The sequence below is a fragment of the Panthera leo genome, chromosome A2, assembly GCF_018350215.1.
Source record: "Panthera leo isolate Ple1 chromosome A2, P.leo_Ple1_pat1.1, whole genome shotgun sequence".
Lineage (NCBI taxonomy): Eukaryota > Metazoa > Chordata > Mammalia > Carnivora > Felidae > Panthera > Panthera leo.
In genome coordinates, this window is record NC_056680.1 from 150,997,158 (window position 1) to 151,022,238 (window position 25,081).

A 25,081-nucleotide genomic window follows, 5' to 3' on the forward strand; every position below is an offset into this window, starting at 1 on the left:
AATGCGGACTTGACCCTTTGTTCACAAGAAGGAATCTAGTGGCAGAGAGCCCACTGGAGATGAAGGTCTGCCATGGGCCAAGAATTGCACCATCTCATTGGTCCCATGCTGGCCATGATCGTAGTAACTTCAGGAACTTCAGACACTTCAAAGAATAGGGAAGCCGGGTAGCCTTCTACAGATTCTTCTCTGTAGCCTTTTATCATATGTGACTCCACATTAAATATTAATTTTTATATACTTTGGGCTCATCATATATAATTTTAAGACAACAAATGACAGGCTCTCTGCTCCATTCAACTTTGCGTTCCTTTCCGGAGACCCAACACGTAGATGTGTGTGCTCTGAACGAGTAAGTCAATGGACAAACGGCCACAGGCTTTTCTGGATGGTATGCTGCTCCCCGTCTACCTTTCAGGGGGTTTGCTTCACTCAACGGGGAGGCTGGAAACATAGCGCCGGTTTGGGAATCAGACAACCCGAGTTCAAATCTCGCCTTTGCTGAATACGGGCTGATGACTGAGAAATCGACTTGCCCTGAGACCTCATTTTCCTTATTGATGAAATGCGATAACAACCCCACATAAGGTCCATGAAAAAAGAAGCATGGCACTCGATACGTAGCATCAACCTGCCTCCACCAGCACCCAAGTCTCCTTGCTTGTTCTCTGGCACATTTGTGACCATTGCCGTTTGTCTCTCTCTTTTCACATTACTCAACGGAGATCTTTCTGATTCCTCTATTTCTCTACCTCAGCCCTCCCCCCGACCCCCAGCCACTAGTATCTAAGCCACGTACTGTAGGGATATTGGGAGACTGCTGACAACTTGAGTTCTGGAGCAAGGCACACACACACTTTCCATCACCTCACCTACTAACCCAAACACCGTGTGCATTTCACTTAGGAGCTCTCAGCCTCAACTTTCTCATCTTTGAAGTGGGATTAATTAGTTCCCACCTTAGAGAACTATTGTGAGGATTAAGGGACATCATATACATAAAGGATTTATCAGATTGCCCGGCTCGAAAAATGGCAGCTATTACGATGGGGCGCCTGGGGAGCTCAGTCAGTTGAGCACCTGACTCTGGATTTCGGCTCGGGTCATGATCTCACAGTTCATGGGATCCAGCGCTACTTTGGGCTCCGTGCTGACAGCAGGGAGCCTGCATGGGATTCTCTCTCCTTCCCTCTCTCTGCCCCTCCCCCCGCACACTTACTCTCTCTCAAAATAAATATTTTTTAAAGAGAAAAGAAAAATGTTAGATGTTACAAAGGTTAGTTTCCACCCCCCCCCCTTCCATTTCCCTGGAAGCTTAAGCCTCAAAAGAGGGCGTGACTTGAATACCCACAACCTGAGATGAGAGCTCTTTCTTGAATCGCTTCTTAAACTTGACATTACGGCAAGGCACTCCAAGGGACTGAAAGCAAACATCTCTTTGTCATTTCACCGAGACAGCAACGGCCCTCCTCACACAGCTCACAGTTTTTTTTTTTTTTTTTTTTTTTGGCTGTTCAGCTTCCTCCGTAGTCACTGAAATGGAAAACTCAGGATTTCTCCCCTGTAGGGCTTTGTTGCCATTTTATCAGAATCTGACTGAGATCTCAGACTGTCTCTTGGCATCCACAAAGGGCATTAACCTGCACAGATGAGGAGAAGGACAAGCCTCCCAGACTCCAGGGCCCAGAGGCTGGGCGCAAGGCCTGTGTTATCTCACTGAAGAGGGCAGGGCACGGTGCCTCTCTCCAGCCTCGCCAGATTCGCCGGGACTCATCGACATTGTGTTTTTCTACAGGTAGGGGAGGACTTCCGCGACCTCAAGAGGTCAAAAGGACTGCCGAGATGGTCTGGGGCATTTTTTTCAGTCTCTACTCAATACTACTGGCTTCCTTGACAGGCCCCCTGGATACACATTCCACCAATTAAAAATCCACATGTTGGGGCGCCTGCGTGGCTTAGTCGGTTAAACATCCAACTCTTGGTCAGCTCAGGTCATGATCCCACAGTTTGTGGGTTTGAGCCCCACCTCAGGCTCTGCGCTGTCAGTGTAGAGCCTGCTTGGGACCCCATCTCCCTCTCTCTCCCTGCCCCTCCCCTACTCGCTCTCTCTCAAAATAAATAAACTTAAAAAAAATCCACAGGTCCGTGTGCCCACAATACTGTAAGAGGCAGAAAACAAATCCCTCCCTCTTTCCAGCTCTGAAATTCCCTTGCACGCTACGTACATATATGTGTTCAATATGCACTTGCCTACTTGGAAGACGCCAACCTATAGATTCATATTTAAATGACAATGTTTGAGCGCCCTCAACTTTATTATTGTTGTTGCTGTTGTTATTCCATGCCATGGAGAAATAAGAGTCTTATTTTTTCTTTTTCTACTCGCCATTCGCTGCCACTGACCCATGCCCCACGGCCCCCTTCCTCACGCTCACTCACTTGCCCGAAAGAAAATTACGAGCCACACACTGGTGTGTACAATCTTTCTTGAACGTTCTTCTGTCCCACGAAAACTGTGGACTGTATTTCCTAACTAACCCACCCACTGTAGTCGATTATCAACCGGTCACTTCAGACAATCTAGGGAATTTCATATTGCCATTTTCTTTGCCAAGTTTAATACCTGTCTCTGCCTTAATACATATTTATTGACAATTATGAACACACTTATTCCATCCCAAACTTAAAGCTCTAGTAGAGACAGAAAGGGGGGGAAACACCCCTGGAAAATGTTTAAATGGCATAAAGAGCTAATGCACAAATGAGTCCAATAGGACACTGGACACCGAATAGAGAAGAGTAAACAAACGTTTCTAACACTGTGGATCGTTTTCAAGTTTGCATTATACACTTTGTCTTGATTTTCTGACGTGAGCTTGTCAAGTGAATTTTATTCCTAACAGCAAGAGCCTTCCACAAAATAGCACCCTGGCTTCTCCGTTCCTGTTGCCTATTGCCTATTGCCAACCTGGCCCCTGGGAGACCTCGTTATTCCTCTTTAAAGGTCCTGATGTGGCCATTGGTCCTGCAGAGCAAGCTGGGATTGGGAGACCCCTCTGTGCTTTCACTTCTGGCTTGATGTTTCACAGGCTCAAAGCAAGCTTTGCAGTGCGCGGTAGGTGCTGTGGCTCCATAATGAGTCTTTGGCAATGCACTTTGTGTCCACAGGTGTCCCGTTCAGAGCATCCAAGTGACGGACAGTTCAAGCGACAATCCCACAGCTGGCCGGCGTCCCTTGCCATCGCCGACCTTGTGTCCGTGCCGTGGCCGGCGCTGAATTATAGGACACGTGCACAGCTCACCCTGCCGAGAAGTGCCCTGCCCATGCTGTCTCCCCATCCAGCTCCAGGGTTCAGGGCAGGCTTTATACCTGCTCACAGCTTGGCTAAGGATCAAAGGCATGTTTGTTTTGTAAAAAGAAAATCCTGTAATCCAAATATGCTTTGAATTTCGGTTTGGTTTCAGAAATTTTTAACCAAATATTTTTATATAGCTTTTTTATATCGATTTCTCTTGCTTTCTCTCTATAATATGTAAAATACATATATATTCTCAATATATTTTCTCTCTCTATATATATATTCTCTCTCTCTCTCTCTCTCTATATATATATATATATACTCTCTCTATATATATATATATATATTCTCTCTCTCTCTATATATATATATATACATTTATATGGCAATAGTAGCAATACTTCTCCCATCATCAATGTTTTCTCACTGATGCCAAGCTCCTAGATGATAGGTGATAAAAGATATTAAAGATGTGAGTTGATAATTTCTCTATCATAATATTATCTTTGCCAGATATTGACTAAAGTTTCAGTGGCTCTTTTTTTTCTTATGGACATCAGAATATGATTTCCTCTTCTCATCCAGACACGATTTATTATTCACTTCTTAGCTGAAGTACAGCCATAGCCTTTGGAATCCAAACATACGATCCTAGATTTAAATATAGGTAATCAGAAAACTAAAATATTGCTTAACACTTAAGTTATGGAAGAAAAATTATCATACTTTGGAGTTAAGGTTCTATTTACAGATTGTTTTTTTTTTAATGTTTGTTTTTGAAACAGAGAGAGAAAGAGAGAGCAAGAGAGCATGAGCAGGGAAGGGGAGGACAGAGAGAGAGGGAGACACAGGATCTGAAGCAGGCACCAGGCTCTGAGCTGTGAGCACAGAGACCACTGAGGGGCTCAACCCCACGAACTATGAGATCATGACCTGAAGTGGAACACTTAACCGACTGAGCCACCCAGTGCCTGCTAATCATCCATTTTTGAAAAATGGCATGTGGGTTGATGCTGGGAGACAAGGAGGCTAGAAGGCTACCCTCTTCACTGTCCTTGCATAACACAAGTGACAGGTGCAAGGTGACAAATCTGGATGAACAATCAAAGAAGTGATGTGACTGACCAATTATAAAGCAAATATGTTCCTTATGCAGTCACTTGTGGACTGAGTAGCTAGAATGAAATGTGTACCACATACAGTTACTGATGGTTAATATACTAAAATTTAAACCATGTTATTGGGAGATTAGTGTTAACTCACTAACCTGCGGCCCCCAAAATTCATGCGTACTGGAACCATGCAAAGTAAACAGTGCCTATCATGGAAAATCCCATTCCTCTGCCAAGTATTCCTATGACCTCTACATACCTGTATGTATGGGAGAAGCTACTTTAGAAACATGGAAAATTGGGTTTTTACTCTCAGAAGTCATGGATTATAAAAGAGAGATTATACTTTTTCTTATTGTCTTTTCCTGAGAAACAGACAGGAGCTCATTTTCCGTCACAGCCTAGGTCTAGAAAAACCTAATGTTGTGATTATAAAGTTACAGATTTGCATTTTCTGGCCAGGATCAGAAACGCTTCAGCTGGCGGTTCTCAAACTTGAATCATCGATTATAAGCACCTGGAGGGCTTATGAAACCACAGCATGCTGCCCCCGCCCTCAGAGTTACTGAGTTAGTAGGATTGAGTTGGTACCTGAGAATGTGCCTTTTTTAGCAAGCTCCCAGGTGAACCTTTTGCTGCTGAAGGACCCCAATTTTTTAAATAAATCTTTCATTTTTTAAGTTTATTTACTTTTGAGAGAGAGAGAGAGAGAGCGCGCGCGAGCACGCCTACATGTGAGTGTGGGGGAGGAGCAGAGAGAGAGAGACAGAGAGAGAGAATCCCAGGCAGGCTCTGTGCTGTTAGAGCGGAGCCCTATGTGAGGGGCTCGAGCTCATGAACCATAAGAGCATCACCTGAGCTGAAATCAAGAGACACTTCACCGACTGAGCCCCCCCCCCAGGCGCCCCTGAGGAACCCCAATTTAAAGAACCGCTGACTTAAACACCATCAGAAGGCTATTCCATGGAGAGCGAGAAAAGGCTCAGGAACCAAAATCTGGCAAGAACACAGACACTGAGCCCACGTGCTTCCGGGTATCTTTGAGTTGAGCCCCCTTATTCTACAATTAAGGATATGGAAGCCTGCAAAATTCAAGTAGTTTAATTCAAACACAAAGTTAGCCAGTCTTAGAGTCTGGTCCAGAACCTAGAATCTATTTTCAATAATTTCTGGAAGAGAGCCAGCATCCCAATAGACTCTGTTCTCAACAGACATATGGTGAAAAGTAACACGCACGCACGTGCACACACACTTTCTCCAACTTTGCTGATTACGAATTGGCCTGGTTAAAAATTCCCATTCCGAAGCCCTCACCTAAAGGTTCTGACCTCAAAGGTGGAGGATGAGGCTCTATTAGATTTGAGTGCAGGTGAACCATCTTTAAAAAGCATTGGATGAGCCAGTGTTTTAAGCCACAGAATCTACATACCGCAAAGAAAAGAATACCAAACTTCCTTGAATTATTTCACAAACTACTTCCACACATATGAAAACTCCCCCAGCTCTCCTATGCGGTGTGTGCGGTAACTCCAATTCTTCCTTCGTGGACAAACTTTGGACAAGTCTCCCTTTGCCTCATCTGTGTAAGGGGTAAACATATTCAGCCTGATCTCATACACCTGTTTTGAGGACAAAATGCGACAGGACCTATGAAAGCAATTTGCAAAGGGTAAAATATAACCTAGATGTTAGTTGTTGGCTCCATGATAGAGAAGCCTAAAGAATGTGATTTTTTTAAGATCAAGTGGGAAAGCTGCAGATCAAAGATTCCTAATTGTATTATAACTGACGCAACCTGACAGAGCTTACCGGTCAGAGGAACCAGAGGAGGCAAAACCTCCATGAAATCACAAGATTTCCCCCTCATAAGCCCCAGATTACTTGGACCAGAATCTGCAGACTAACCTCTAATCTGGAACACTTTTAAATATAATATATGCCGGGCTAAAAGGCCTTCTTAGAAAATATCTTCTCTAATCTCTATCCCCAGGACATTTCCTGCCTCTTCTGACTCAAATTGGATTGGAAACCAGACAATTGTGACTTCCTGAGCTTTATTTTCCTTTAGCAAAGCTGAAAAAATAGTTTTTAAAGCAGGGGGAAAAAAAATGATCCATTTACCTCCACTCTGCTAAAGAAGATCCCTGGGGTTGGATAAAGAAAATACCAGAAAGGAACGGAGAGTCTCCATATCCCAGCAGGGTGTGCGGAGGAAGAGGTGCCGACTGTGGACAGCAGAGAAGCCATCGTCGTCGTGCAAAACATCCTCCCAAGACAGGAGCCCTTTCAACACAGAACCCTTCTCCCTCTGAGGGCCCAGCTCCTGTTTTTCTCCACATATTCTCATCCAAATTTGTGGAGCCCTAACAATCTGGCTTTCATTGTCACTCTGGTGTTGCGTTTCATGAGTAACTACCTTTTTCCACTGGCTGCACGGTAATGACTCTACCCACGACGGGCACACGATCATTCATATGAGCAAAGGAAAACGAGCAGTTTCAGGGAAGGAGCAGGCATCTCGGTGTGAGTGATTGGTGTGCACCTCAAAGGCAGTCACTCGAATTACAGAAGGCTCTCGGAGGCCAACTGATCTCTTTTAGAAGAGCAGCTTCAAACCTTTCCGCGTGAAGTGCCTAGAGCTGAGTGCAGAGCTTTCTAGAAAAATGACACACCCACAGAAAATTTAAAACAAAAAGCCAAGTAATGAAAAAATACTCTCCAGAAAATAAAATTGCTGACGTGGTCTTACCTCATTGTAGGATATGTTGCAAGATCTCCTGGGATAGAAGGTACAAGAAGGAGCCTGGTTACCACTGACCCCATGTGACACACCTGGGGCTCATGCTCATCAAACGGCCTCCCTAGACACTGGGCGTGCCGCAAAAGTTCAGAGAGACCTGGGACACGTGGGTCCAGCTCAAGCTTGGTTCTGAGGGTAATCCCGTCTCGCCACAATTTCTGCAGGCTCAGGACATCTGCCTCTTCCCCTAAATCAACTCTTTCCCTAGATCTCTTTGTTCTGTCCGTGGCACCAGAATTCTCCCAAACTGGTCAGCTCAACATCGCATTTTCCAATCACCCTTCAAGTGCCCACCTTCTTCCTAACATCTAGACTTCATATGGCCTTTCTTTTCCTTCATAGTGTCTCCAGAAAGGATCCCTCTTAGGTACCTAGTTATACCAAGGCATCAAAAATGCATTCATTCATTCATTCATTCATTCATTCGGTACTGTGCCCAAGCATTGAGGAATGAGATCCACAGTTCAATAGGGAAGAGACAGGTCACTTAAAGTAACTGTTAAAGATAAGGAAGCCAGGATTCACACCATTGCCTCTACCTAAAACGCCCTCTTTCTCCCTCATCTTCTTTAGGCTTTAAACACAAGTCAGGAGAAACCAGAAACCAGAGGCTCCCAGAAGCCTGCTTTGAATCCACCCCCAGCTGAATTAGGCGTCTCTCCTCTGGACTTTCAGAAGCGCATACCCAGATCACTGCACCGACACTGCCCTGACTTACAAGCCTATCCCCCAACCACACTGTGGGATGTGAAGCCAGAGAATGGGCCGTATTCATCTCTGTATTCCTAGTACTTACCATAGAGTTCAGCACATCGTGTTCTTTGCGTAATTATGAATGAATGAATGAATGAATGAATGGATGAATGAATGAATGAAAACTCTAAGAGAAATCACAAAAGGTGTGGAACAGAAAAAGAAGTATTCATTTCAATAGGGGGAAATAAAGACAATTTTCATGGAGGAGATGGTATTTAAACAAAACGCTCAAGCGTGAATGGGATTGCCAGAATTTGAAAAGATCAAGGGCTTGAGGGGTAGAACACAGAGGACTGCTCTTTAAAACCTAACTGAGTTTCTCCACCCCTCGTCTAGGACTTCTGCAAAAATCATCTTTCTTATACTCTACCGCTTTTTTCCCCTTCCTTGCCTGGGGAGAACCTTCAGTGATTCCCTACTAACTAACCCAGTAGATTTCAAGCAGGTGGGCCTTCATTCAGCCACCTTGGTATGGTCACCAAACACTTCTTTCTGTTCTTACTCTCTGTCCTTACTGCACAAATCAGACCCACCTGCAGTCTGTTCCCCCATATCCTGATTTTGGCATCTGCTTGGCTGTCCCCTTTTTCCACCCCTCACCTAGAGTGCTTCCCCCTGCCCTCTGCCACCTACAAAAGCACCCTGGCTTTGCAAAGCCTACTGCCTCAAGCAGCCTCCCTTTGCCTCTCCACCTCAGAATGCCTTCTTCCTCTGGATGACTTGATTGAACCGCTCTTTTCCCAATTCATCGTATGCTATACTGTATGGGTTTCTAATTACAAGTGTGCTTTGTCCCTCTTACGAGGACCCAAAAGAGGTACCTACGGGCTAAGATAACAGATGGTGTCCTTCTGAAACACGCACAGGGTCTCAGACGAATATCCTAATGGCTAAAAATTCTCACCGAATTAATCCTCCTCTAAGGATAGAGAGGGGTCTATAATTCGGGCAGATATCTTCTGATTCAGCTACCAGTGAATAGGGCGCTTAGGCTAAAAGGTTTAATTTAATGAGAAGAAATAAAATTCTGTTATCAGTTTGCCTCTGGTACACAAATCCCTACCTCTGCCTATGCTATGAAATAAAACACTTCCCACTTCTTCCAGTGAGAAAATGAGGGTCACAGTTACTGTTTACCTCTTCCATGAGGCCAAGGTACCAACTTTCTTTTTTCCCTTACTGTGGGACTAGCCCTTTAAGAAGGTGTATCCTTTCCACCCCACTTTTGCTTTTACCCCGGGACTGATGACTATGGGGATCCTTCATGCTCTTCAGTCTTCCGGGCTTTGCCGCTCGTCAAACCACATCAACACCAGTCTCCAACCTTAATGGTTAGCGACGTCCAGAGGAATAGGGCTCAACGCCCCGCGTAGACGAGGGACTTCATCGCACACAACGGGCTGCGGGGCAGGGAGAATCCACCCCCCAGTCTTTCCCAGCCTCTGTCCACCTGTGCCCCACTGCCGGACGTCCAAGTTTGATAGTGAACGCTTTCCAATGGGAAACTGTCGCGGGATTTTTTTTTTTTTCCCCCATCCTCTGGTCCCTATTGTATGTTCAGCTGCATTGAAGCTAGCTGCTAATCCAAGCCAGAGGCTCTCGAACACAAACAAACCCTGCATTGTGGCCTCCCCCGGGGCCGGAACGCGGCAGTCGAACAAACGATTTAGTCAGGTGACAGCACGCCGCAGGGACAGACGGAGCATCCCCCAGACACCCTCCTGCCCGCGATCACCCTGTCCCCTTCCTCAGCGCGGGCCAGGGAAGCCACCAAACCAGGCAAAGTGATGCTTGTGAAAACAATGGAGAATGAACCAAAACGCTCTCATACGCAAAGCGGTCTAGCCTAATGACAGAATTCTTTGTCCAAGAGAGGGTACGCTCCCGGTTGTAGTGAGGTTGAAATAAATTACACAGGACGGGCCCATTTCTGGGCCCCGGTTAGGGGAAAGAGGGAGTATTGCACCAAAACCTCTTCAGATACTCACTGGCCCCTGGTCACAAGACAGACGGAAAGAGGTAGAACGTCACGGTGTTGAAGAGCTTTGTAGTTGGAAACATCTGGACTCCGATATCAGTCCTCCCTTTCGCCAGCTTGTGACCTTTAGCAAGTCACTTAACCACTGTGAGACTCCGGTTCCTCGTTTTGAAACTAAGAAGGAAAATGGTCTTTCTCCCGCAGGGTTGTTGGGAGCCTTGTGTCTGGAACTGAATGTAGAGTTCTAGCACCGTGTCCATCACGCAGAAAGCACCCAACAAACATTAGACATCGTTATTCCAGTCGGTGGATCGTGCTCGGAAAGGAAGCACGGGAGGAAATAAGGCACAAAGAGCAAACAAGGTCTGCAGCTTCTAGAAGTAGCTGGTGTCAAGGGACAAAGTCTGGCCCTGGAAGTTCCTAGAAATAGCACCTCAGAGGTGCTGGCAGGTCCTGAACTTGACTGATTGCCATGCGCCCCTAGAGCACATCAAGGGAAGCTAGGAATGCCAATGGCCAGCATGAAGCCCGGATACAAGATGTCTTCATATAAGAGCAGAAGGCAGGCCGCTGGGTGCCTGAACATTGATAACGGAAATAACCCTGACTATGAAGGATAGAGCAGAAAAGAAAAGCTGGAGATGCTGAACCAAACAATCGCTCATGTCACAATTTTTGGGCAGGGCAGCCAAGTAATATTAAATCTTGCCAGGGTTGGTGGAGGGAGGGTAGTAGGGATGGGGAGAGCAGAAACTAGGTAAACTGTTATCTTAATTCTAGGCAACAAGTGTGAACAGAGTACCTACTCTGTGCCAGTTGCTATTTTGGCACTGATAAAGAACTAGATACTGCTAGGTAGCAGTAGAGTCCAGAACAAGGAGATTCAGTGACCTAACACATGACCACAGACGCTCAGACTACAACGAGTTCCTTTCAATACAAGGGACCAATGATCCAAAATGACTGAACGACCGAAGCATCTTCATACGTGGACCTACAAAGAGAAATGGCGTCAGCTGGATGCTCTCTTGCGGAACAAATCGGAAGATCTGCAGACGTGCCTCAGCAAACCCCAGTCAACATCTGTAGGTCTTATTCTTTCTAGTATGTTCCTCAGATATCCCTCAATTCACATGGTGCTCCTCATTGGGCATTTGGTCATCTTTATGTTAGAAAGAGTCAAACTTACCGGATAAGCCAGTGTCTCATGGTTTCTCCATTTCCACTTGCTGGTAGAGTGTTGTTAGAGGTTCCTTAAAGCCTTCCTGGTTAGTCTGCAACTCACTGCCACACTGGTCACCTCTTCCCGTTCAGGGCTTCCTGGCCTCTCTGCAAGCCTAAAGGACACCTCAAGCTCACTGCGGCACTAGGAGTCGTAACAGACAGAAATATTGAACACTCTCAAGGAACAGAGTGTGACTTTGCTTACACCACACCGAGAACAGAGGCAGGCGATCCCCTATCACGCTAGATGATGAGCAATGAAATTCATTCCCTTTTGAGAAAAACAGCCTCTAATACTTAGGCTGATCTTCCTCGCCAAAGATACACTGAAATTGCCCTAAGAAGAGCAATTGCCCTACTCTGTACTTGTTTTCAGATGCTGCTCACATCCTAATGGACGATAGTAAACCTAGCTACACCTTGATATGGCCTTGGTAATCAGGTAAGGACAATGTCAATGTAGATGGGAAGAAGCCAGGGGGATAATAATTTGTCCTTCGAAATAAAATTGGACTTTTTAATAGGAAGGGCCAAGCCTGAATTTTTTTCTGATTCAAACAAGATACTTAACATCACACATTCTAGCTGGTGAATGGAAGGCAAGGGAGAAAACTAACCCAGGCAGCTCACTGGCATGTGTACGGCTAAGCCCTGGGCCCGGATCCTGCTGTGCTCCAGCCCGTGGAAGCGAGCTTCTCTGTCTCCTCCTTGATCCCCTTTCACGAACCCCCCTGAGCGGGGAGGAGAAATGGATGGAAACGGTGGGTTAGAGATGTGCAACTTTAGGCAGGCGTTGGTTCCAGCGACTGGATGGTCTACTTCGCGGTCCTGCACCCAGGATTGTTCAGGTTCTATTTGCGGTAAGAACTCTTCACTGGAAGAGCTGCTACTGTTTTTTTCTTCGAAAGCTTCTCGGAGGAGAACGAGGAGGGGGCAGGGTTGCTCCACAGTCAGAGCTGGACTGACTTCATGGCATTATTATACCAAGAGGCACCTAGAACCCAGGGGACTGGAAAAGCAAACAAATCCAGCCCAGAGAAACCCAACAAACTCCACCAGAGCCAGATGGGACCCTCCCATCTGTGGTTCCTCCACAGTGGAGGAAACTTCAAATGTATCTACTAGAATTTTTTGGGAAGCCTGAAGTTCCTCTCCGCAAGTCCAGGACTTCCGACCATCAGGTTTTGGACATTTTCCCTAAAGTTTCTGATCCAGTCCACTTCCATTTCTTTTGTCTGTTGGTTCTGCTGCCTTTGAAGTTAACCGCTCTCATGTTAACCTCTTGCAAGAGAACATCCCCGGGTGAGACGTTAGAAACCCAGAGTTAGACTGCTTTTAGGAAATGTGGATCTATTTTGAGAGAAATCGGTCAGAAATCCACCTCTCCCCACTTACTCCTGCCGAATTGCTTTTGATCTCTTTCCCCAAACCAAATTCATTTACGACAGCCTTGAAGTACATCTTCAAATCCCCAGATATCACGTATCAGAGGGCAAGCTCTGTGATCCAGAGCTGTCAGAACTAAAGCCGCTATTTAAAAAAGGCTAAAAAATCATTTCAGACTCAAGTTGCTGGGAAGCCCAATACCAGCAAAGACAATCAAAGCACTTAACTACCGCACGTCCTCTACAATCGGGAATGCGGTTGTCACACCCAAATTTGATCAGACTCGCTTGAAACTAGAGTCAATTTGTGCATCAGTCGTTCCCAATGACAACAGGGCAAATAAACAACTCCCCATGGGGTGCCAGTGCATCAAAGAGCCATAGGCATCAAAAGGTTTACGCCTGCCATGTTGCCCACCTGCGGTGCCTTAGGCCCAGCCTCAGCCCCAGAACAGCCCAGAAGGTCCCCCAGCTTCCTGGGAGCTGCTCAAGGGGTTAGAGTGGCCCCGGGTGGGATCAGGCAGCTGTGGTGTCCCTGCGGAGACTTTTGCCCCCGCCCCCTTCCCCAGGATATGGATCTGGAAGGGTCCTCAAGGGTAAGACTGGAAGATACTGTTTACTCAGCTTGACCTTTCACTGGCACGCAGTAAGTTCCACAGGATTACTTGTTCCAGGCTAAACGGCACATCCTTTGCTGGAACAAAGATTTTTTTGTTTGCTTCAAGGGATTATGTTTGTTTGTTTTCAATTTTCTACTTCCAACTTTTTTATGAGAGTCTGTAATAGTAATTTACTCAGCTTTTATTATTTTGTTTACATTTCTTTAAATTTAAATGCTAGTTGGTACTAAGCTTTTTTTTTTTTCAGGATTCATATTTATCCAGGTCAAGACAAATAAATTGAATTTCCATCTTAATGGGCCCATTTAGTAAAAACAAATGCACAGTAATGCGCGTAAAGCTATCAAAGATGTAGCTCAAGGGGCACCTGGGTGGCTCAGTTGGTTGAGCAGATCTGACTTCCACTCAGGGCATGATCTCATAGTTCGTGGGTTTGAGCCCCACCTTGGGCTCTGTGCTGACAGCTCGGGAGCCTGAAGCCTGCCTCAGATTCTGTGTTTCCCTCTCTCTCTCTGCCCTTCCATGCTTGTGTTCTCTCTCTCTCAAAAATAAATAAATATTAAAAAAAATTTTAACAATATGTAACGTGCATTATGTTGATTTAAAAGCAGGATATACAATTATTCATACAACTAATTTTAAAGTTACTTCAGTAAAACTGTACATGTATATCAGACTGTTAATAGCATCTATTTTGAGCAAGGCTATGAGTTTTTTAATAATTTTTAAAAATGTGATTGTCTTATACCATGAACACATTTTTCTAGAATGAGAAAAAATGATGTTTTTTCAGGTAAATATTTCTGTTTTTCTAATAACAAATATAATATTGAAAAACGCTTTTCACTTTTTTTCCACAGAATTAAAATTAATCAACCTTTTCACACATCTGACATGTATTGAGCTGTATTTGAGATTCTGAATATTGCCAAAGGCACTGAATTTAATAGTTGAATGTACATTGTAAGTAAGAGGATAGGAAGAAGGTCTTTTGTTTTCAAGTTAAAGGACCTAACCCTGTTAACATTGTCTAATAAACTGCCTGCTTTCCCTCCTAGAGCAGCTTCGGGCTTCCTCAGTTACACCCCTTGGACCATACCTAAAGAAATGTATCCCACACCCAAGGCAACTTTTTTCTTTTTTTTGTGGAACATATTTTTTGAAGGACAGAATGGATCCTCGCATACTATTCTCCAAAGCGGCTGGGTATTTCTTTTAAGCCAAAGATCCTACTCTGGCTTACCAGGGACACCCCCTAGGACCAGCTGGCAGATGCCCACTGGAGCCCCTCCGATGTTCTGACAATCAGAAACGAAGACCCCTACGTATCAAAACCTGGGGGATGATTTTCTGCTACTGGGAGCGATCGTCTCAGGGCGAGGTTTACAAAATGTTGTATTATCAGCAAATAAGGGAGGCCAGTACAAAAACACCGTTTCAAAATTTTGTATGGCCTCCGTATGTTTTTAGCTTGAGTGAAGAGTTTCTGTTGCCTAAGAATGTTAACCGACATATGAACATCCTCAGTGATTAAACCTGGGCTCTGAGGCAAAAGTCTCTGGCTCCTTCTCTGGGCAGCCCAGGTTCTTCTTGGAAGTCACACGAATGGCTGGCACCTGCTCAACTTCCATTCCAGCAGGGAAGGGATGGTCAAAGACAATGATACATGTTCGAAACCTAAGGCAGAGAATATTCTAGCACAAAGAAGACAAATTACATTATATCCTTTTCATATTAACAATGAAGTTTCCTAAACACTTCTCACTAGCTTTTTCAGGCAAACTGAGAAGGCAGCAGTTGGATCAATTCTCCCTTCTCCAGGGAAAGCACTGGGAATGAGGCCCTAGTATGCACCTGGCAGGGGGCCTCTGAATCCAACAGGCCTTTCCCTCGAGTAATTCAGATGGTGATTGCAAGTTTCTTTCATAAACAACCACAAGGTACATACTTGGACATGAAGCATGGGCACGAGCGAAAGGTGTGCACGTAGCAAGAAGGGTTATGGCCAATGACCCTCAACGTTTGTATTAAGCTCTGGATGTCATGACTGGGGAGTTCTGATCCGTCCCAAGTTTGTTGAACTTGACTCTGATGGCTGGCCACTCCAAGTGAGGTCCCCAGCCCAGCGGCACCTCTATGGCTGGGGAGCTCCTGAGGAGGGCGGGCTCTAAGAGTCTCCGAGAAGCCTACCACATCCGAATCTGCATTTCTGCAAGACCTCCAGGTGACTGAAATGCACGTTCAAGCATGAGAAGCACCTGGTACCATGTAAACACGGTGTTGCTAGTCAACTGCAAAGACCGAAGTTTAGGGAAAATAACTGAAAAGGCCAGTATGTCTCCTTTACAACGTTTAGGAACAACTAGAACATTTAGCATAAGAATGCAAAACCATTTTAGGTTAGACTTTCTTAGGATTGTCTTCTTGTCTTTTTTTTTTTTTCTTTTCATAGGACTCCGATTCTCTTTTTATCACACCCTTCGCACATCTCTCCTCCCACTCACTTCATCGGGTCACACTTACCTTCGGGTACCTTAAGCAGTGTCTAGGTGTCCTCAGCAAACGACAATGACAAGCAGCAGAATTGGCGAAAGAGAAGTACAGAACTGGCTCCACTGATCTTATCGCTAATAGCTCACATTTAGCGTCACAGTTTACAGTGTATAAACGTTGCAACGTCACAATTTACCTGTGTCCCCAACCCGTGAGGTCGGCAAAGCAGGTAAAGTCGTCACCGTCCTCACTGCGATCTGACAGCTAAAAGAAATCCCGAGGTTCTAGGAGATTCGGGGACATATGCACCATCCTATACCCAACAACAAGCAAAAGTGCGGTGAAATGATGTGGGCTTCTGCATCTTAACCTTGACTCCTTCCTCTGAGCTGATGTCTCCTTGGTGGCAGGAGGATTCAAAAAGGACGTGCTGATGGGCACCACCACCAGCGTCAGCAATGGGGTGGCCACACCTGGACTGGGGGCTGTATGCACAGTGTTCTCCTAGACACTACAAGAAAGGTCAAGGTCAACGGTCTGATCTGGAGACTCCAGGCCTTAAGCATGGCCACATGGTCTGCGTGTTGCTTCTCAGAGGAAAGAGGTTTGGTAGCTGCATTTACAGAGAATGATCAGGGAGCGTGGACAGGAGAAACATTTCAAGAAGGAGAGGGTCTCACCCAGGTCTCTCTCTGTATGTTTGAGAACACTGCTGGGCACGAGAAATAAAAACGGTGGGGGAGGGCAGGGTCATTGGTACTGCATCACCATAATGAACCCCTTCACCATCCTCATCAAACTCTCCCTAGCCGTCAGACTCTGGGTTTGGTCCGTCACACTCATTTTCTAGATTAATACTCATATCAGTCTTACAAGGTAAGCATCAGTGCTCACATTAAAAGGAGAGAGAAGGCAATTGAAGAAAATCCATCGTATTTGCTGATGATCACATAGCTAGTAATAAGTGTCACTGTGGTTTCTACCTTCATTTTCTAGACCCTAGAGCTCAAATACCGGAGTGTTAGGGCTCACGTTTCTAATGCATCACCTGCATCCAGACAACCTGTCACATGCTCAGGTTCCTGGATTCTACCTCTCAGGTCAGAATCCATGGGGACGGGCCCCAGGCATCTGGGCGCTAATACATGACTCTAGTTATTCTGATAAACATTAAAGACAGGGAACCACTACCCTAGGTTACTGGGCCCCTTACTGTACCTACATGGGAGTTTGGGTTTGATATCAGAGGGACCTGGGACATAAAACTGATCAGCCAAAGGAAGAAATGGCATTATATTCTAGAGAAGAAAAAAAAAATGCCCAAATTGGGAATTTTAAGACTTTGGTTTTTAATACTTGTATGGCATTTAATGGGGGTCACCTGGACCTCTCAAAGCTTAACTGTATCAATTAAAAAAAAAACTGCTCAGCCTAAGTAGAATTGTTACAAACATATGCAAAAATAAAAGTATAAAGTTCTGAATAGCAAATGTTTTAAGGCCACGTCGAAGTTCTGATGAAAATAATACTTCAAGTGATCAGTCTTGTAGCTTTGAATTCTATGGTTAAAGAAGAGGTAAGCCGGACATCTCTGTTACGGAGGTAGCTCTGAGTCAGATACCATGCGAGGTTTGGGCATAAAGTGGACGAGGAGAAGTAGGATTAGGAAGACACTCCAGAGAACTAGAAGGCTTATTTGACTTTTAGAATGAAGGAGGTAAAGAAATGAGAGATGCAGAGGCTTCTTGTAGCAGTTTGGGGCTGAGAATGCAGGTGCTCGGCTTTAAATAAGGAATTGCTACCAGGTGATGTTTAGAGGGATCGCACATTAGAGGACAGATCGTCAAGGTGACCAGGGCAGGAGAGGCACAGAGAATGGTATTCAGAGTCATTTGTTCATTGCCTCACTCCTTTGCCAGACGGTATTGGTCATTTTCAAGGTCCTGTGCTAGATAGTGTAGGGTTCTGGAGATGAACGAGAGTCCCGGCCTTCAAGGGTGCGTGGTGTGGATGGGGTGGCGCTGGTGGTAACGGTGAGTAATTATGATAGAGAAAGGAAGAGCTCTTTCAGGGCCAACCCTGCTGCGAAAGGCAAGTAACTGGAAGGGGTGATGAAGAAGTGGAAGATAGAGCAGGGGAAAAGCAGAGCTCCACCTAGAGGGCAGATTTGCCTTCGAAACCTTCCCTGGGCGCCTTTGACGTCCAAACTCAAAATTCCACAGCCCCAGTTAGAGGATTTGCTCTCTTTTCCTCCATGTGTATATTTCCACCGAAGGACCGTCATCTCATGTCTGGTATAAGTTTTCCTAAGGAGAATATCTAGGGTGATGTGTCAAATCTTTAACAGTATATTTATTCTAAATAACTCAGACTGAATTCTAAGATGTCACTTTCAGTCACTTCCTTTCTTCTCTATTTATTATGTGGCAAATGTGAAATGAAAACACAAAGGAATCGGGAGTTCAATTTCTCTTCCAGGATAAATGACATTAAAGTAACCAAAACACAGCGATGCTTTCGAAATACATATTATCACCTTCTCCATTTAGCCTTTTATGAGTTACACTTCCCTCTTTCTCAAGAAAATGGGTTTTCTTTTTGTTTTTTAAATCACTTTGTTGCTGGAACTGTCTAGGACAAAAATTTTGTATGTCCATATGTTACTCTAACTTGCGTTGTAGTAATTTGCGGTACATATCTTACTCTAACTTGTGTTGTATACTAATTCTAAGGATATTAACACATACACTGAGTAGCCCATAAGCTGTTTGAAGCTTACATAACTATATAACCCTGACATATAATAGGACCGTCAATATCTATGGAAGTCTGTTAGTGTTAAGAATAAAATAAGTCCTTTACTTCAATCTCTTTCCCCAAGTAGGGTTGTGCTCAAAGCATCCCCTTCAGTGTTCATTTAAAAAAATTTTTTTTTTAAACATGACACCAAAACTCAATAGAGAATGGAGAGATTTGAGTTTTCTCATGAAAATTGGAAGAGAAACTCAAAGGGTCATGATCAATACTGAAGCATTTGGAGGAAGGGGGGGGGGGTGGGTTGGGAGGAACCTGAATATTTCCAAAAGAATGTCCACATTTGGAAGTTGAGGGGCAAAGAAGTAAACAACACAAAACTAAACCTGAGAGGAGTGGCCAAGGAAGTTGGGGAAAAAATTAAGGTAATATGCCAAGGAGGTTTCTGTAAAAGAGAATCATAAGGAGGCAGTGTGGGTAAGCAATGTTGCTGCAACGCTAAGGAAAAGCAAGAAATGTAAAAAGCCATTTGTTGGATGAAATGACCTGTGACGTGTAAAGCCTTTTTCTCAGAGATGTGGAGTTGGGGGGTGGCGGGGGGGGGGGGGGGCGCATAATGGATTTTCACTGTTTGACATCTCTTTTAAGCGAATTTGTAATACAGGATTTCATCAATTACCATCATTTCCATACACAAAGTGTTTGGAATTGTAAAACTGTAAGCCCTAAAGAAAAGCAACTCTGGAGGGGCGCCTGGGTGACTCAGCCAGTACAGCCTCTGGCTTCAGCTCAGGTCACGATCTCAGGTTCGGTTTGTGGGTTCCTGCCCCACATTGGGGTTATCGCGGTCAGTCTGCTAATGCAAAACCTGCTTCAGATCCTCTGTCCCCCTCTCTTTCTGCCCCTCCCTGCTCATGCTCTCCCTCTCAAAAAATAAACATAAAAAAATAAAGAAAAAAAAAAGAACCTCTGCGTGATGTTTATTTTACGTTGTCTAGCACGGTATTAGGCATCTAGCCTGTATATAAAAACGTTGTTTATTACGGTTAAATTGACTCGCCAGAGGAGCGAGTCAACACTGCATTGTTGAGGCAGGACCCGGGCGGAGGGAGGCGAGGAATCAAGGAATCCTCGCTCCACAGAAGTGGAGAAGCCGAGAGGAGAATGAAGCCAACACCTCTGCTAGTGAGCAGTGACGGAAGCACACGCGGATCCCAGCCAGGGTCTTAGTCAAAACGGAAAGCGCCCAGAAGTGCCCAGAGAGCACACTGGCCCCGAGAACAATGTTGAGGGAATCAGATCAGAAAAACGTAAAAATTTCCTCCAGCGACGCCCAGCTTTTCCATGCATCCCGAGATACGGGCCACCCTTCCTGATCCACAGGTACATGAATGGGTATATGCCACCGCAGACACGGCCAAGGAACTGAGCAAGACATCATGGGGCTTGTTGCATGGGAAGGAGGACAACAGGATCAATGAAAAGGAGAAAAGGAGAAAAGGAGAAAAGGAGAAGTGAGAGCCAGAGTGGGGCGGGAAGGGGAAGGGCTAAAGTTGGAAGCAGTGGAAGCAACAGGTTAGGAATACAACATTCTGTTTGTCTCTGAAGTAACATTTCGGTTTGTGGTAAACACAGTTCTTAGAATTGAGAGCACAGTGTCAGTTACTAGGACTCACTTTTTTTTAAATTAATATACAATTTTTTTTTTTTTTTTTTTTTTTTTTACTAAGTATGAAGTTTAAGAATCTAAGAATTCTGCTTTCAGGAAACACATCAGGAGGCTTTTTTTTTTTTTTTTTTTTGAGATTTCACTTTACCTAAACCCACCATGAAGAAATGGCTAATAAATCCCAGTAGAAGAAATCACATTTTATTTCTCAAAATATCTCAGGCATGAACTCTTCCCTGTATTCCTTGCCTACCCTTAAGAATGGGACTCGTGGGGGTGCCTGCGTGGCTCAGTAGGTTAAGCGTCTGACCACTTCAGCTCAGGTCTCATGTTGGTGAGTTCAAGCCCCACATTGGACTCTGCTGTTAGCGTGGAGCCCACTTCTCCACCGGATCCTCTGTCTCCCTCTCTCTGCCCTCCCTCACTCATGCTCTCTCTCTCTCATATAAAAAAAAAAAAAAAAAAAAGAATGGGATCTGTGGTGAATGTGAGCTACATAATCAAATCCACATGTTACCATAAATATATATAATGCCCTCTGATAATGTTACATTATAGCTACTCTTTTAAACCACAGGAATTTTAACTTTTTTTTTTAACCAAATACTAAAACTGAAACAAAAGGCTTGTTATATTTGACATTCTAGAAAGATCGTATGACACTGCAAAAACTATGCCACATACAAGAACGGCACGAGGTGCATGGAAAAATGGCTCGAAGGATGGAAACTTGAATTGGCCATAAACATCAAGAATGAAAAACAACTTTCCAAAGTAAGGCTGTGGTCCAAATTCTGCTCAGGCTAGTTGACTCCGGAGAGAAAAAAGCCGGCAAAGCTCCCAAAGAGACGATCCGTATCTGCATATTATTTTACCTCAGGGCAATGGCATGGCCTTGTGCCAAGAGAAGACAAAAATTCTTCTGATGATTCATTAGAAGTGTAGTCAAAGGAGAAAATATTCCTTAACTTTTTAGAGAAGCCTCATTCAGCCTTCCAGCAACGGAACAGCATCATTGGAGAGCCTGGACTCTGCCGAGGCTCCAGAAAAAGCTATGAGCTGTGCTCAGGTGTAGACCAAGCTTGCTCTCTGGTCCCTTGGGTGCTCTCAATCTGGACAATACCTTCAGGAGAGAAGTCAAGGACATCTCCCCTTATCCCTAGGCCACCGTATTAAATGCACGAGCATTTGGAGAACCTGAATTCTGACTTCTGGACCTCAATCAGCCGTTAGCTTACCACACATGCCATGGTGATCAGGTCAATAAACTCAGTCTCCTGAGAAAATTTTCAAGAGTAACAGAAAAAAAAAAAAAAAAACACATGACAAACAGAAATGGGATCAGAATCCATGTGAGAAGTCACTTAAATGAGAAAGCAAAAGTATCTTCAAAGGAAAAGAAAAACATTTAAACTTAAACTATTTCATTTCTAAGACAGATCTTCACGATGAGAGCGATTACACTATTTGGGGACCTTATTTCTCTCAGGTTATTTCCAATGATCAAGTTTCATGAAAATTCAAACAAAGCCATTGGCTTTACTAGAGTGAGAAAAAAATGCATTTAAAAAAAAGTATGGGGGCACCTGGGGGGTTCATTTGGTTGCCCTTGTGCCTCAGACTTTAGCTCAGGTCATGATCTCACGGTTCCTGAGTTCGAGCCCCACAGAGGGCTCACTGCTGTCAGCCTGTCTGCACAGAGCCCACATCCGATCCTCTGTGCCCTCTCTGCCTCTCCCCTACTTGTGGGCTCCAAAAAAAAAAAAAAAAAAAAAAAATATCCTGCTACATATTGCTGTATGTAAAGACCAAATAAGGTATGTGGAAGCTGTCAATAAATTTGTAAATTTATTACTGCAAATATCATGGAAAGAGGTCTAGGGACCCACAGAACCATGTATTATTATGTGATATAGATGTTATACTCTACATACTGTTAAATCACGCTCATTCGCTATAAGACCTCATTTAAATGTCAGGTAATATGAGTTACACCGTAACGGGATGTTGACTGGGCATTAACACAGCTCTGGCTTCGTAAATGCAAGGCACTTGTCTCCACAAGTGACCAGCTGAAACAGAGCACCTTATGGCCCCCTACGGCTTCGGGGGAGGGTGTTCCTCATAGATTTCACTGATGACATGAAAACTGTCCTAAAGGCGGTGCGGAAACAGTACGGGAAGAAAGCTGGCCTTCCGAAGATGTAAGGTACAGCTAGAGAACTCACAGCGCGGAAGTTGCTTATAGCACAGAATCACGGTGGCTATTAAAATATTTAGTAAGACGATAAAATAAAAGGGTGGTTTTTACGATAAAATAAGAAAAAAAAAATCTCATCCTCTAGTTTCAACCAGGGAGTACGAGCATTGCCGTTCTAAGGTAGCTTATATCACAAAAAGGGGGAAAGAGCGGACATCCCCTCTTATTTCCTTTGAACTTCACGGGACTGCAAGTGTTTTTTAAGGCTTTGAGCTTTAAAGTGTATAATTTACTTACAAACATACACAAGGGCGATGGAAAATACGTGCTTTATTTTCTGTGTTGGGAGACCCTTCTTTTGTTTCCCTACCCATACCTCGTAATATCTCCACCTATCAATTAGGCTAAGCGGGTTCTGCTGTTGAATCAACTTCACGCTGGCCTGGGATCAAGACGTTGCTTCATGATGTTATTAGTTGGAAAGCTTTTCTCCACAGTTGCCGAATCTCCTCCCAGGCCAGTCACGCCAGCACACACACACCACCTTTCTCAAGCTGCTAAAGCAAAATGCCTACCAGGATGAAAGATGCTAAAAGGGAAATTGATAACCAGCCCACTGTCCCTTCGCCTGTCTCCCGCCACCTCTCCCCACCCCCTGCCCCCGCTATGCTTCCAGCTTATCCCCAAACTTACAAAGCAGCTGTTAGCAGAGAAAGGAGTTAACAGCAAAATGTGTATAGAGGTGTGTGTTCTGTGTGTGTGTGTGTGTGTGTGTGTGTGTGTGTGTGTGTGTGTGTGTTTCGTTGAGGAGAAAGGTGTGTGTGTGTGTGTTCAAGAGAGGAAGTTTTACGTTTTGTATGTTAAGTGGGGAGGGAAGGAGTGGAGTCCATTTCTTGCTTTCAAAACGTTAATTAGAAAACATCAACTCGAAAAGTAAGGATCCGGGAAATTTCGTAAAATAAAATACACCCTAGCTTTACAGGAGTGAACCACCAAGTTCAAGTGCCTGCGAACAAGGCAGTTATTATTAAAGTCAGCATTCAACTGAGAGCCGGGTCTAAGGTGTGCCTTTTAAACTTTGGACTTGACCATTTCTAGGGCCGGTCCTGGGCTGGCGGGCAGGACAAGGAGCGTCGCTGCTCGGGGAGAGATTCTAAAGGTCCCCCGGGCTGGGCGCAGCAGCCCCGCCCGTACCCACAAGAGCCAGCGGAGAACCCGCAGCTGACAAGCCCAGGTGCCAGCCGAGAAAGGCCGGGAAAACGAGCCCGGCTTGCTCGGGCGCCTCCCTTCCTCTCACTTCTCTCGCAGCCACGGACACACCTCCCAAGGCAGGTTTCAGGAACGCGAAGCCCCGGCACGGTCCCCAGCTGGAAGCGGGCACACGGTCCGGACGCACGCACCCCACGGCCAAAGCCGCTCTCCTCCCACTCACCCACGGCGCGCGGACTCCCAGACCCGGCTCCCCCCGGATGCGCCTCAGCTGGCGTCCTCCGGAGCAAATCCGTTTTGGAGGCAGCTCCCCCACCTCCCCCAGCCAAGACGCCGGGCAGCCTCTCCCCGCTCCCCGCGCCGGCGGCGGCCGGCGCCCGCGCAAGTGGGCGACGGTCAAGGCGCGCGGCCCGGGGCCGCCGCGGAGAACCGCGCGGCTCCCCACTTACTTGGAGTTGCGAACGCCGCACGCGCCCGGGCTGCCTTTGTTGAACGGGGCGAGGCTGTGCGCTCGGTCCGGTGCCGGTGGCCGCTGCCCGCGCGCGGCTGCTGCGTGCGCCCTCGCTCCCGGACGGTGACGCCCCCGGGGGTCCCGCTTCCCTGTCCCCGCTTCGGCGGGTCCTCCGCTCTGCGGCTCCCTCGGCGGGGTTTGGGACCGGCGGGCGGGGAAGCCGGTCCTGCCTCTGCCTGCGCTGCGCCCTGCCGGGGAGGGAACGGAAGGCAAATGGAGAAGGGGAGGGATGAGCGGAGCGGGCAGGGCGAGGACGCAGGCTGGGCGAGGGAGGGAGCGCGCCTTTCCCTCGCGAGCTGATTGGGAAGCTCATTAAAGGCAGGAGTCTCCGGGGCCGCGCTCTCCCCGGCACGGGTTGGAGCCGGGAGATGAAACGGTGTTTTGTTTTTAGCAGGTGTTTTGTTTTTGTTTTAGCACGACCTCTCTTTTCCAAACTTTATGGCTGACCTGTGTTTTCGGTGGGTGCACACCCCATAGCAAGGGCCGCTTCGATGGACAGCTGATAGCATATGAGGATACCATTTTGGCCCCAGGCTTTTTGTTTGTTTTGTTTTTTAACGATATTCGGGATGAAAAAGCCCAATCTTCAAAAGGACACCCTCATTCCTCCCCACGCTCAAAACCCCTCCCCTGCACCCAGCTCTGGTTTCTTCAGCTGTCAGTCCTGTCCCACCTGCGCGTCACAAATGTGAGCAGTCCTTTCTTGCGCTTGTCACAAAGAGTGACAGATGTCTGAAGGTTCCCAATTAAATTTCACTTTCCTTTAGGGGGCTTTTCCTTCTTGGGCTTCCTTGGTGCCTTTAGTGACCTATTTAGTGACATGTCTTTGACACCCAAGAGTTTTGGGGGCTTAAGGTAGCTCAAACTCTGGGCTTTGTAAAACTCAGAGGCTGCGCTGGGCGGCTTTCTAGATTTCCATAGTTTCATTGAGAAACGGTGCTAAGGTAATACAGCTGGGGTTGTTTGAATAACACATAGATGGATATTTTTGATACAGATGTGACAAAAGTATTGCATTACTAATTCCAAAGTGTAAAACAAATTTCCCCCAACATTTCAAGAAGGAACTTT

General features: G+C 45.7%; 1 protein-coding gene across 2 annotated transcripts in view; it reads right to left on the reverse strand.

Annotated features, from left to right (window-relative positions):
• The window catches only part of PTN (pleiotrophin), a 100,398-nt gene extending 76,373 nt beyond the window's left edge, over positions 1-24,025 (reverse strand). For both annotated transcript variants that reach the window (XM_042925804.1, XM_042925797.1), the window contains exon 1: positions 23,949-24,025. The gene's annotated coding sequence lies outside the window, so the exon portion shown is untranslated. The remainder of the gene's footprint in view (positions 1-23,948) is intronic.
• Positions 24,026-25,081: the final 1,056 nt, after the last annotated feature.